At 46.3% G+C, this 14,555-nt stretch overlaps 1 long non-coding RNA gene across 1 annotated transcript; it reads left to right on the top strand.

Annotated features, from left to right (window-relative positions):
- The first annotated feature begins 4,016 nt into the window (after nucleotides 1-4,016).
- Nucleotides 4,017-14,518, top strand: LOC121842343. Its single transcript, XR_006081069.1, has 7 exons — nucleotides 4,017-4,088; nucleotides 7,368-7,505; nucleotides 10,726-10,907; nucleotides 11,927-12,075; nucleotides 12,660-12,771; nucleotides 12,924-13,095; nucleotides 14,336-14,518. It is a non-coding gene; the product is annotated as an uncharacterized LOC121842343 (long non-coding RNA).
- The last annotated feature ends 37 nt before the right edge of the window (nucleotides 14,519-14,555 follow it).

The following is a 14,555-nucleotide window of genomic DNA, read 5'->3' as shown; positions in this document are numbered from 1 at the left end:
GACTGGGAGATGTTTCGTATTGCGTCAGATAACAACATTGACGAATACGCTGATTCGGTGTGCGAGTTCATTAGAACGTGCGTTGAAGATGTCGTTCCCATAGCAACGATTAAAACATTCCCTAACCAGAAACCGTGGATTGATGGCAGCATTCGTGTGAAACTGAAAGCGCAAACCACTGCTTTTAATCAGGGCAAGGTGTCTGGTAACATGACTGAATACAAACAGTGCAGCTATTCCCTCCGCAAGGCTATCAAACAAGCTAAGCGCCAGTACAGAGACAAAGTAGAATCTCAATTCAACGGCTCAGACACAAGAGGCATGTGGCAGGGTCTACAGTCAATCACGGACTACAGGAAGAAACCCAGCCCAGTCACGGACCAGGATGTCTTGCTCCCAGGCAGACTAAATAACTTTTTTGCCCGCTTTGAGGACAATACAGTGCCACTGACACGGCCTGCAACGAAAACATGCGGTCTCTCCTTCACTGCAGCCGAGGTGAGTAAGACATTTAAACGTGTTAACCCTCGCAAGGCTGCAGGCCCAGACGGCATCCCCAGCCGCGCCCTCAGAGCATGCGCAGACCAGCTGGCCGGTGTGTTTACGGACATATTCAATCAATCCCTATACCAGTCTGCTGTTCCCACATGCTTCAAGAGGGCCACCATTGTTCCTGTTCCCAAGAAAGCTAAGGTAACTGAGCTAAACGACTACCGCCCCGTAGCACTCACATCCGTCATCATGAAGTGCTTTGAGAGACTAGTCAAGGACCATATCACCTCCACCCTACCTGACACCCTAGACCCACTCCAATTTGCTTACCGCCCAAATAGGTCCACAGACGATGCAATCTCAACCACACTGCACACTGCCCTAACCCATCTGGACAAGAGGAATACCTATGTGAGAATGCTGTTCATCGACTACAGCTCGGCATTCAACACCATAGTACCCTCCAAGCTCGTCATCAAGCTCGAGACCCTGGGTCTCGACCCCGCCCTGTGCAACTGGGTACTGGACTTCCTGACGGGCCGCCCCCAGGTGGTGAGGGTAGGCAACAACATCTCCTCCCCGCTGATCCTCAACACTGGGGGCGCCCACAAGGGTGCGTTCTGAGCCCTCTCCTGTACTCCCTGTTCACCCACGACTGCGTGGCCACGCACGCCTCCAACTCAATCATCAAGTTTGCGGACGACACAACAGTGGTAGGCTTGATTACCAACAACGACGAGACGGCCTACAGGGAGGAGGTGAGGGCCCTCGGAGTGTGGTGTCAGGAAAATAACCTCACACTCAACGTCAACAAAACTAAGGAGATGATTGTGGACTTCAGGAAACAGCAGAGGGAACACCCCCCCTATCCACATCGATGGAACAGTAGTGGAGAGGGTAGCAAGTTTTAAGTTCCTCGACATACACATCACAGACAAACTGAATTGGTCCACTCACACAGACAGCATCGTGAAGAAGGCGCAGCAGCGCCTCTTCAACCTCAGGAGGCTGAAGAAATTCGGCTTGTCACCAAAAGCACTCACAAACTTCTACAGATGCACAATCGAGAGCATCCTGGCGGGCTGTATCACCGCCTGGTACGGCAACTGCTCCGCCCTCAACCGTAAGGCTCTCCAGAGGGTAGTGAGGTCTGCACAACGCATCACCGGGGGGCAAACTACCTGCCCTCCAGGACACCTACACCACCCGATGTTACAGGAAGGCCATAAAGATCATCAAGGACATCAACCACCCGAGCCACTGCCTGTTCACCCCGCTATCATCCAGAAGGCGAGGTCAGTACAGGTGCATCAAAGCTGGGACCGAGAGACTGAAAAACAGCTTCTATCTCAAGGCCATCAGACTGTTAAACAGCCACCACTAACATTGAGTGGCTGCTGCCAACACACTGACACTGACACTGACTCAACTCCAGCCACTTTAATAATGGGAATTGATGGGAAATGATGTAAATATATCACTAGCCACTTTAAAACTAATGCCACCTTATATAATGTTTACATACCCTACATTATTCATCTCATATGCATACGTATATACTGTACTCTATATCATCGACTGCATCCTTATGTAATACATGTATCACTAGCCACTTTAACTATGCCACTTTGTTTACATACTCATCTCATATGTATATACTGTACTCGATATCAGCTACTGTATCTTGCCTATGCTGCTCTGTACCATCACCATTCATATATCCTATGTACATATTCTTTATCCCCTTACACTGTGTATAAGACAGTAGTTTTGGAATTGTTAGTTAGATTACTTGTTGGGTTATTACTGCATTGTCGGAACTAGAAGCACAAGCATTTCGCTATACTTGCATTAACATCTGCTAACCATGTGTATGTGACAAATAAAATTTGATTTGATTTAGTTTGAAGATTTTTAAAAATAAGTGAATATTTAATCGCAATTTGTGAATTTATGAAGCCTGTGCCGGTTGAAAAATATTTTGGTGTGGGGCGCCGTCCTCAAACAATTGCATTGGCATGCTTTTCGCTGTAATAGCTACTGTAAATCGGACAGTGCAATTAGATTAACAAGAATTTAAGCTGTCAACCTATATAAAACACATATCTACCTAAATGTTTAATATCCATCATTTGTATGATTATTTATTTGAATTGCGCGTTTTATGGGATAGCTGGCAACTTGTAAACAATTACCCATTCCTTTAAGTGACTACTATTTTAATAGCAATATTGACCATCCTACCGATCCTCGACTTCAGCGATGTCATTTACAAAATAGCCTCCAACACTCTACTCAGCAAATTGGATGCAGTCTATCACAGTGCCATCCGTTTTGTCACCAAAGCCCCATATACTACCCACAACTGTGACCTGTATGCTCTCGTTGGCTGGCCCTCGCTACATATTCGTCGCCAGACCCACTGGCTCCAGGTCATCTATACGTTTTTGCTAGGTTAAGCCCCTCAGCTCACTGGTCACCATAGCAACACCCATCCGTATCACGAGCTCCAGCAGGTATACCTCACCTGTCACCCCCAAAGCCAATTCCTCCTTTGGTCGCCTTTCCTTCCAGTTCACTGCTGCCAATGACTGGAACAAATTGCAAAAATTACTGAAGTTGGAGACTTATATCTCCCTCACTTTAAGCACCAGCTGTCAGAGGACCTTAAGAAACAGTGTTGCATCTTTTTTGGCATTGAATTCATGTAAGGAATCTGACATCAGTAGATGTATAATCAAGCACATTTATGAAGATTTTACACTATTATGGAGAGATGTACTGCTTGGATTCTTTACTGAGGATAGAAAGAAGTTGAAACTATTTTATGTAATTAATTTCATTATTCTTTTGACCAAATTTCATATTCACAAATGTACATTTACAAACAAAACATTTTATTACCTTGCAAAAATAAATTGAACATTATTTTAAGACAATTAAATACTCTGTTGTCAAAAAAAGCTGTTAGATGATAAATGTGTGTACGCCCCTTAAGGTCATTGTGTAATGTGATATTGTACCCCTTAGCCCCGCCCCCAGCCCCGCCCCCTTAGCCCAAATATCCTTTGTATATTCTTTATATATACTTGTTTTACCATATACTTTTTGTATTGATTTGGTGTTAATAAAATAATAATAATACAAAATAATATATATATTTTTTGTAATTCGTTGGCAGCCATATTGGATTTTCTATAAACTGATGTCCCTGGAACAGTGATCACGTCCGTGAAGATGTCCGAGTGGCGCAGCGGTCTAAGCCACTGCATCTCAGTACAAGACGCATCACTACAGTCCCTGGATCAAATCCAGGCTGTATCACATCCGGCCATGATTGGGAGTCTCCATAGGGCATCGTCCGGTGTTGTCCGGGGTAGGCCGTCATTGTAAATAAGTATTTGTTCTGACTTGCCTGGTTAAAAAATAAAGCGTAATGAAATACGTCACGGTGTAAACGGGGCAGGCTCGCTGACAAACGCGGAACTAGTAGAGGATTCACGTGATTGTCAGTCGGACATATTTCCCAGCGGACAACTTGTCTGGACTGCTACGATGTATTCAGCAGGAACAGAGAGTTTGATCAAACAAGCCAGGTAAGACCCGGCAGTTAGCGGTGTTCAGAACAGAGTCAAGCCGGGGAAAGGACACTGTTCTCCGCCTGCTTCTGTCCGTCGTACCCCGCTGCTGTCATGTTGTTTGGTGTTAACTTGCTCTTGTCACTGCGCAACTAACAAACCGAGTTGCAAGGTACACTGAACAAAAATATAAACGCAACCATTTCAAAGATTTTAGTGAGTTACTAGAAGGAAATCAGTCCATTTAAGTAAAATATTTTAGGCCCTAATCAATAGATGTCACATGACTGAGAATACAGATACTTGAAAAAAAGGGGGTAGGGGCGTGGTTAAGAACCCGTCAGTATCTGTTGTGACCACAATTGTCCTCATGCAGCGCATCTCCTTCGTATGGAGTTGATCAGGCTGTTGATTGTGGAATGTTGTCCCACTCTTTAATATTACATAAAACAAATAAAATAAAAATGGCTGTTTATTTATTTGATTTATTTCACCTTTATTTAACCAGGTAGGCTAGTTGAGAAGAAGTTCTCATTTACAACTGCGACCTGGCCAAGATAAAGCAAAGCAGTGAGACACAAACAACAACACAGAGTTACACATGGAGTAAACAAAACATACAGTCAATAATACAGTAGAACAAAAGAAAACAAAAAGTCTATGTACAGTGAGTGCAAATGAGGTAAGTTAAGGAAATAAATAGGCCATGGTGGCGAAGTAATTATAATATAGCAATTAAAACACTGGAATGGTAGATCGGCAGAAGATGAATGTGCAGGTAGAGATACTGGGGTGCAAAGGAGCAAAATAAATAAATAAATAAATACAGTATGGGGATGAGGTAGGTAGATGGGCTGTTTACAGATATGCTAAGTACAGGTGCAGTGATCTGTGAGCTGCTCTGACAGCTGGTGCTTAAAGCTAGTGAGGGAGATGTGAGTCTCCAGCTTCAGAGATTTTTGCATTTCGTTCCAGTCATGGGCAGCAGAGAACTGGAAGGAAAGACGACCAAATGAGGAATTGGCTTTGGGGGTGACAGGTGAGGTATACCTGCTGGAGCGCGTGCTACGAGTGGATGCTGCTATGGTGACCAGTGAGATATACCTGCTGGAGCACGTGCTACGAGTGGGTGCTGCTATGGTGACCAGTGAGCTGAGACAAGGCGGGGCTTTACCTAGTAGAGACTTGTAGATAACCTGGAGCCAGTGGGTCTGGCGACGAGTATGAAGCGAGGGCCAACCAATGAGAGCGTACAGGTCACAATGGTGGGTAGTGTATGGGGCTTTGGTGACAAAACGGATGGCACTGTGATCGACTGCATTCATTTTGTTGAGTATAGTGTTGGAGGCTATTTTATAGATGACATCACCGAAGTCGAGGATCGGTAGGATGATCAGTTTTACGAGGGTATGTTTGGCAGCATGAGTGAAGGATGCTTTGTTGCGATATAGGACGCAGATTCTAGATTTAATTTTGGATTGGAGATGCTTAATGTGAGTCGGGAAGGAGAGTTTACAGTCTAACCAGACACCCAGGTATTTGTAGTTGTCCACGTATTCTAAGTCAGAGCCGTCCAGAGTAGTGATGCTGGACGGGGAGCAGGTTTGGGCAGCGATCGATTGAAAAGCATGCATTTAGTTTTACTTGCGTTTAAGAGCAGTTGGAGGCCACGGAAGGAGAGTTGTATGGCATTGAAGCTCGTTTGGAGGTTAGTTAACACAGTGTCCAAGGAGGGGCCAGAAGTATACAGAATGGTGTTGTCTGCGTAGAGGTGGATCAGAGAATCACCAGCAGCAAGAGCGACATCATTGATGTATACAGAAAAGAGAGTCGGCCCGAGAATTGAACCCTGTGGCACACCCATAGAGACTGTCAGAGGTCCAGACAACAGGCGCTCCGATTTGATACACTGAACTCTATCAGAGAAGTAGTTGGTAAACCAGGCGAGGCAATCATTTGAGAAACCAAGGCTGTTGAGTCTGCCAATAAGAATGTTGTGATTGACAGAGTCGAAAGCCTTGGCCAGGTCGATGAATACGGCTGCACAGTAATGTCTCTTATCGATGGCGGTTATGATGTCGTTTAGAACCTTGAGCGTGGCTGAGGTGCACCCATGACCAGCTCTGAAACCAGATTGCACAGCGGAGAAGGTCTGCTGGGCTTCGAAATGGTCAGTAATCTGTTTGTTAACTTGGCTTTCGAAGACCTTAGAAAGACAGGGTAGGATAGATATTGGTCTGTAGCAGTTTGGGTCTAGAGTGTCACCCCCTTTGAAGAGGGGGATGACCGCGGCAGCTTTCCAATCTTTAGGAATCAGACGATACGAAAGAGAGGTTGAACAGGCTAGTAATAGGGGTTGCAACAATTTCTGCAGATAATTTTAGAAAGAGAGGGTCCAGATTGTCTAGCCTGGCTGATTTGTAGGTGTCCAGATTTTGCAGCTCTTTCAGAACATCGGCTATCTGGATTTGGGTAAAGGAGAAATGGTGGGGGCTTTGGCGGGTAAACGGGCATATAACACCAGACTAGCCTGACATGTAGCTAGCATTTATAAACAGGCATATAACACCAGACTAGCCTGACATGTAGCTAGCATCTGTAAATGGTCATATAACACCAGACTAGCCTGACATGTAGCTAGCATCTGTAAACAGGCATATAACACCAGACTAGCCTGACATGTAGCTAGCATCTGTAAACAGGCATATAACACCAGACTAGCCTGACATGTAGCTAGCATCTGTAAACAGGCATATAACACCAGACTAGCCTGACATGTAGTTAGCATCTGTAAACAGGCATATAACACCGGATCCAGAAGTATAATCGTCGTCATTAGCCAGAGTCAAAAAGAGTGCCTCGGCTACTCTGGTTCCCCTAGTGGATATCCACTACACAAGGCCTCTCGCAGTCTGGCTCCCCCTAGTGGATATCCACGACACTGACTTCCTCTCTGGGTGGGACGCAACAAAAAGATTCCCTGCCCTCAAAACAACGACTCCATGTGCAGTTACTCACGTAGATAACCAGAGAGTAGCTTGTAGTCGCCTTTACACAGCTAACTTGCCAAATTATTCTGAAAATGTTTTTTAAAGATAAGCTTGAAATGGGCGTGGTCTAATTGATTCAACAACCAACAAGTTTAGGTTTCATAATAAATCAGAAAATCAACAGTTATTTCTGATAATCAAAGTTAGCTGGCTAACTCATTGACCCTGCCTTGTAGTACACCTCTCTGGAGTCGTTCACCACTGACCCGTAGCTGCATGAAGGTGACGGCTGTGATGTTGTTTCCAGGGAGATCGGGGAGGAGGAGCTACAGAAGTTCTACTGCAGGATCACCAAGCAGCTGATGGGTAAAGAACACGGCCATGATGTCATCGACTCACTCCAGAGACTACACCTGATCATGGCCTCAACCAAGTACACTAGGAGGTACCCTACACCCTAAACCCTAACTGACTACACCTGATCATGGCCTCCACCTAGTACACTAGGAGGTACCTACACCCTACACCCTAAACCCTAACTGACTACACCTGATCATGGCCTCAACCTAGTACACTAGGAGGTACCCTACACCCTAAACCCTAACTGACTACACCTGATCATGGCCTCCACCAAGTACACTAGAGGTACCCTACACCCTGACTGACTACACCTGATCATGGCCTCCACCTAGTACACTAGGAGGTACCCTACACCCTAACTGACTACACCTGATCATGGCCTCCAACAAGTACACTAGGAGGTACCCTAAACCCTACACCCTAACTGACTACACCTGATCATGGCCTCCACCTAGTACACTAGGAGGTACCCTACACCCTAAACCCTAACTGACTACACCTGATCATGGCCTCAACCAAGTACACCAGGAGGTACCCTACACCCTAAACCCTAACTGACTACACATGATCATGGCCTCAACCAAGTACACTAGGAGGTACCCTACACCCTAAACCCTAACTACACCTGATCATGGCCTCCACCAAGTACACTAGGAGGTACCCTACACCCTAAACCCTACACCCTAAACCCTAACTGACTACACCTGATCATGGCCTCCACCTAGTACACTAGGAGGTACCCTACACCCTAAACCCCAACTGACTACACCTGATCATGGCCTCCACCTAGTACACTAGGAGGTACCCTACATGCTAAACCCTACACCCTAAACCATATACCCTAAACCCTAACTACACCTGATCATGGCCTCAACCAAGTACACTAGGAGGTACCCTACACCCTAAACCCTAACTGACTACACCTGATCATGGACTCCACCTAGTACACTAGGAGGTACCCTACATGCTAAACCCTACACCCTAAACCCTATACCCTAAACCCTACACCCTAAACCCTAACTACACCTGACCATGGCCTCCACCTAGTACACTAGGAGGTACCCTACACCCTAAACCCTAACTGACTACACCTGATCATGGCCTCCACCTACTACACTAGGAGGTACCCTACACCCTAAACCCTAAACCCTAACTGACTACACCTGATCATGGCCTCCACCTAGTACACTAGGAGGTACCTTAAACCCTACACCCTAAACCCTAACTGACTACACCTGATCATGGCCTCAACCAAGTACACTAGGAGGTACCCTATACCCTACACCCTAACTGACTACACCTGATCATGGCCTCCACCTAGTACACTAGGAGGTACCCTAAACCCTAACTGACTACACCTGATCATGGCCTCCACCTACTACACTAGGAGGTACCCTACACCCTAAACCCTAACTGACTATACCTGATCATGGCCTCCACCTAGTACACTAGAGGTACCTAAACCCTTAAACCCTACTAAACCCTAACTGACTACACCTGATCATGGCCTCAACCTAGTACACTATGAGGTACCCTATACCCTAAACCCCCAACTGACTACACCTGATCATGGCCTCCACCTAGTACTAGGAGGTACCCTACATGCTAAACTCTACACCCTAAACCATATACCTAAACCCTAACTACACCTGATCATGGCCTCAACCTAGTACACTAGGAGGTACCCTAAACCCTAACTGACTACACCTGATCATGGCCTCAACCAAGTACACTAGGAGGTACCCTATACCCCTAAACCCTAACTGACTACACCTGATCATGGCCTCCACCTAGTACACTAGGAGGTACCCTAAACCCTAACTGACTACACCTGATCATGGCCTCTACCTACTACACTAGGAGGTACCCTACACCCTAACTCCCAAAACCCTAACTGACTATACCTGATCATGGCCTCCACTAGTACACTAGGAGGTACCTTAAACCCTACACCCTAACCCTACCCTAACTGACTACACCTGATCATGGCCTCAACCAAGTACACTAGGAGGTACCCTATACCCTACACCCTAACTGACTACACCTGATCATGGCTGGGACCCAGTACACTAGAGGTACCCTAAACCCTAACTGACTACACCTGATCAGGCCTCACCAAGTACACTAGGAGGTACCCTAAACCCTACACCCTAAATCCTACACCCTAAACCCCAACTGACTCTACTCCACCTTTATCATGGCCTCCACCTAGTACACTAGGAGGTACCCTACACCCTAAACCCTAAACCCCTAACTGACTACACCTGATCATGGCCTCCACCTAGTACACTAGGAGGTACCCTACCCTAAACCCTACATCCCTAAACTGACTACACCTGATCATGGCCAGCACCTAGTACACTTGGAGGTACATACTTATCCATAAACCTAACTGACTCCTGCATCAAAGCTGGGACCGAGAGACTGAAAAACAGCTTCTATCTCAAGGCCATCAGACATTAAACAGCCACCACTAACATTAGGGCTACCCCTTAACACTGTGTATAACTGACTAGTTTTTTAATTGTTAGTTGATTACTTGCATTACTGTAAATATATCATAGCCACTTTAAACAACTGACATATAACATCTTACTTACCCCTATCATGGCATCTCATATGCATACGTTGATACTGTACTCTATATCAATCAAACCACTAGCACCCTATGCCACCTTATCTCAACTGACTACACCTGATCATGGCCTCCACCTAGTACACTATGAGGTACCCTTAACCCTAACTGACTACACCACCTGATCATGGCCTCCACCTAGTACACTAGGAGGTACCCTAAACCCTAACTGACTACACCTGATCATGGCCTCACCTAGTACACTAGGAGGTACCCTACACCCTAACTGACTACACCTGATCATGGCCTCAACCTAGTACACTAGGAGGTACCCTACACCCTAACTGACTACACCTGATCATGGCCTCAACCTAGTACACTAGGAGGTACCCTACACCCTAACTGACTACACCTGATCATGGCCTCAACCTAGTACACTAGGAGGTACCCTACACCCTAACTGACTACACCTGATCATGGCCTCAACCTAGTACACTAGGAGGTACCTAAACCCTAGCACCTAGTACAGTAAGACTGTGTGTCTCTCTGGTCCTGGAGAGGGTTGCAGGTGTTGGGCTGTCATATCTGTAAAGAATGGAAGACCATAGTTGAATTTTCATGTGTTTTATAGCTGGGCTGAAACTAAAACCTGCACGCTTGCCTTCCCATGGTATCGGATGGTCGCAGTAGCGTGTTGTCATGGTAACCTGTGTATATGTGTTGTCCACAGGCTGCCAGTGGAGCTGCATGACCGTCTGCTGTCGCTTTGTGTGTCTTCCTCTGTGGAGCAGCGACTGTGTTGACCTCGGCAGTACTCAGAGAAACACTGCCCCCTCTGGTCCGGGGCAGATCTACACCCTACATGACCACAGCCCTTTACCCAGTCATACTGCTGCTTTAATGCTGTCACAGGTACACATCCATACTGAATAGGCTAGTGGCAAGTCCCCAAAATGTTGTTACCCGAGGTTTAACAAACCCCAACCATGTTTTCCATATGTCTAACATCTCCCATATATGAAATGGATGTGTCAAAATATTTGACTGTAATGGTGGTTAAATGGATAAATATTGTGACACCCTTAACTCATTATTTTGGTTGGCGTTCAACACAACAGGTGATACTGTATGTATTTCCCAGGCAGGACCATACAGGAATGACTGAGAGAACATTTGACTCAGAAAGTTGTGTATTGAACAGCTACCATAAAGTGAAGTTTACATTCATCATAAATATTCAAATTGGATATTTTAGCATATTGTATCTGTGTGTTTACAGGTCCAAAATGCATTAGGATATTCTAATGCTGTTTGTTTGTGTATGTAGGGCAGACGACTGACTGCTTGTATTCCTAATTTGAGCAATACCAGAGCTTTTTACACAACCATCCATTTCATATAAGGTTGGGCTTTGTTATACCTCGGGTAGAGGTCTCTCAAAACATAAAGCCCTTTTGAAGGATTGGCCACTAGCCTGTGAAACTCTCTGTCTATGTCTCTGTCCTCTGTCTCTTTCTCTCTGTCTCTCTGTCTCTTTTTCTCTGTCTCTTTCTCTCATATAACATACGTGTAACGTATGGCTTATATACGTATATATATATATAACATATATAATGTATATGTATAACATATACTTATTATATATATACATAACATATATAAATATATATGTGTAACATATATATATATAACATATACGTATGGCATATATATATAACCTTATGCCGTGTACGTATAACATATGGATTATATATATATATATATATAACATGCATGTAACATATATATATATAACATATATATATATGTAATGTAACATATATACTTGTGTAACTTATATACGTATATATAACTTATATATAATGTGTATAACATATAAATATATATATTATAATATAATATATATAATGTAACTTATATATAATGCTCAGGCAGAGTCTAAAGAAGACCTGTCAGCTCTCTCCTCTCTCCTCCTTCCTTCAAGTTTGGAGGGACGACCAGCAGGCATACTCTCTCACCTTCACACTCTGCCTCTTCTCCAACACCATCATCACCTACTGCCCAGAGAGCCTTACTGAAGGTAAACGGACACCGGCGTGTATCTGTGCGTGAGAAGAGCTTGCGATTATGATTCTCTCTTGTTGTGTGTCTGTCGTTCTCTGCAAACATCAAAGGGACTGATTTAGACCTGGGACACCAGGTGGGTTATTCCCCCTCTAATCAGGGACTGATTTAGACCTGGGACAACAGGTGGGTTATTCCCCTCTAATCAGGGACTGATTTGCACCTGGACACCAGGTGGGTTATTCCCCCCAATCAGGGACTGATTTAGACCTGGGACACCAGGTGGGTTATTCCCCTCTAATCAGGGACTGATTTAGACCTGGGACACCAGGTGGGTTATTCCCCTCTAATCAGGGACTGATTTGGGACACCAGGTCATGTAATATGTGGTTGTCTCACCTAGCTATCTGAATATACTAACTACTGTGATATGTGGTTGTCTCACCTAGCTATCTGAATATACTAACTACTGTGATATGTGGTTGTCTTAACATGTTAATGTAACTGTAAGTCTCTCTGGATAAGAACGTCTGCTAACTGACTAAAGTGTGTGTGTGTGTGTGTGTGTGTGTGTGTGTGTGTGTGTGTGTGTGTGTGTAGATCATGTGACCCTGCTCAGTAAGAGGCTTGTCGAATGGCTGCGCTACGCCAGTGTTCAGCAGGGAGGTGTGGCTTCGTCAGGAGGGTTTTCACTGGCCCTCGAATACGTCAGGTGACCTCTAATAAACCAATCAAATCACTGCATATGTTTACATGCAGAACTGTAATGAAACATCTGGATGTTCTGAATGTCTTTTCTAAATTGTGTGTGTGTGTGTGTGTGTGTGTGTGTGTGTGTGTGTGTGTGTGTGTGTGTGTGTGTAGCCGGGCCGGTGGTGGAGCTGGACGGCTGTGTGTGTGGGGATTTCTTCACGGTGCTGTGTGTCAGCCAAGCCTTCTCAGACGACCAATGGATGAACCTCTACAGTTTCTCTGCTACGCCATTGGCTGATCACATACCACAATGTAACGGATGGCAACAACAGCACAGACGCAGGTGTGTGTGGGGGGGGTTCCATTGAGATGTGAATGGGGGTTATATTAGGTTGTACCTCTGGTCTGCCAGCTCAGTCCTCTTTCTTCCATGGTAAGGTATCTAGCTGACTGGGCTGGCTAGCTGACTGGCTGGCTGGCTAGCTGACTGACTCACATGCTGGCTGACTGTGTGCTGGCTGACTGTTTCCTGGCTGGCTGGCTGACTGTGTGCTGGGCTGACTGACTGACTGTACTGGCTGTCTAGCTGACTGATTGGCAGACTGATTAGCTGGCTGGCTGACTGACTACTGGCTGGTTGACTGGCTGACTACTGGCTGGCTGGCTGGCTGGTTGACTGGCTGACCACTGGCTGGCTGGCTGGCTGGCTGTCCAGCTGACTGATGGCAGGCTGGCTGGCTGACTACAGGCTGGCTGACTACTGGCTGGCTGGCTGGCTGACTCAGGCTATCCAGCTGACTGATTGGCAGACTGATTGGCTGGCTGGCTGACTACAGACTGGCTGGCTGACTACCGAGTGGCTGACTACTGGGAGTGGCTGACTACTGAGTGGCTGACTACTGAGTGGCTGACTACTGAGTGGCTGACTGTACTGGCTGGCTGACTGTACTGGCTGACTATTGGCTGGGCTGACTGGCTGGCTGACTACTGGCTGGCTGACTACTGGCTGGCTGACTACAGGCAGGCTGACTACTGGCTGGCTGACTACTGGCTGACTGTACTGGCTGACTGGCTGACTGGACTGGCTGGCTGGCTGACTGGCTGACTGTACTGACTGGCTGACTGTACTGGCTGACTGGACTGGCTGGCTGACTACTGGCTGACTGTACGACTGGCTGACTGTACTGGCTGACTGTACTGGCTGGCTGACTACTGGCTGACTGTACTGACTGGCTGACTGTACTGACTGGCTGAGTGGACTGGCTGACTGTACTGGCTGACTGTGCTGACTGTACTGGCTGACTGGCTGACTATACTGACTGGCTGACTGTACTTACTGGCTGACTGTACTGACTGGCTGACTGCTGGCTGGCTGGCTGGCTGTACTGGCTGGCTGACTACTGGCTGGCTGACTGTACTGACTGGCTGACTACTGGCTGGCTGACTGTGTACTGACTGGCTGACTACTACATGTGTAAACATGTCATGGATCTGTCTCCATTGGTGTTATGCTCATCTTACAGTGTGCTGCTTTAACTGGCTAGTCCACCCCCGACCAACCCTGACCTCTCTGTGGGCCCCAGATGACAGGTCGGAGGTGGACGGCTCTGTGGTTTCCATGGTATCAGCCACGTCGTCCTCCAGCAGACTCCTTCCTCCTAAAGAACATCTGAGAGAGAAGAGTTTCCAGTACTGCCAACGCCTCATAGAACAGAGTGACCGCAGTATGTACCCTACACCCTAACCCCTACACTACTGCCTCATAGAACAGAGTGACCGCAGTATGTACCCTACACCCTAACC

This window comes from Oncorhynchus tshawytscha, unplaced genomic scaffold (genome assembly GCF_018296145.1).
Source record: "Oncorhynchus tshawytscha isolate Ot180627B unplaced genomic scaffold, Otsh_v2.0 Un_contig_6506_pilon_pilon, whole genome shotgun sequence".
Taxonomy (NCBI): Eukaryota; Metazoa; Chordata; class Actinopteri; order Salmoniformes; family Salmonidae; genus Oncorhynchus; species Oncorhynchus tshawytscha.
The sequence above is the reverse complement of the archived record's forward strand: the minus strand, read 5'-3'. Positions and strand labels throughout refer to the sequence as shown.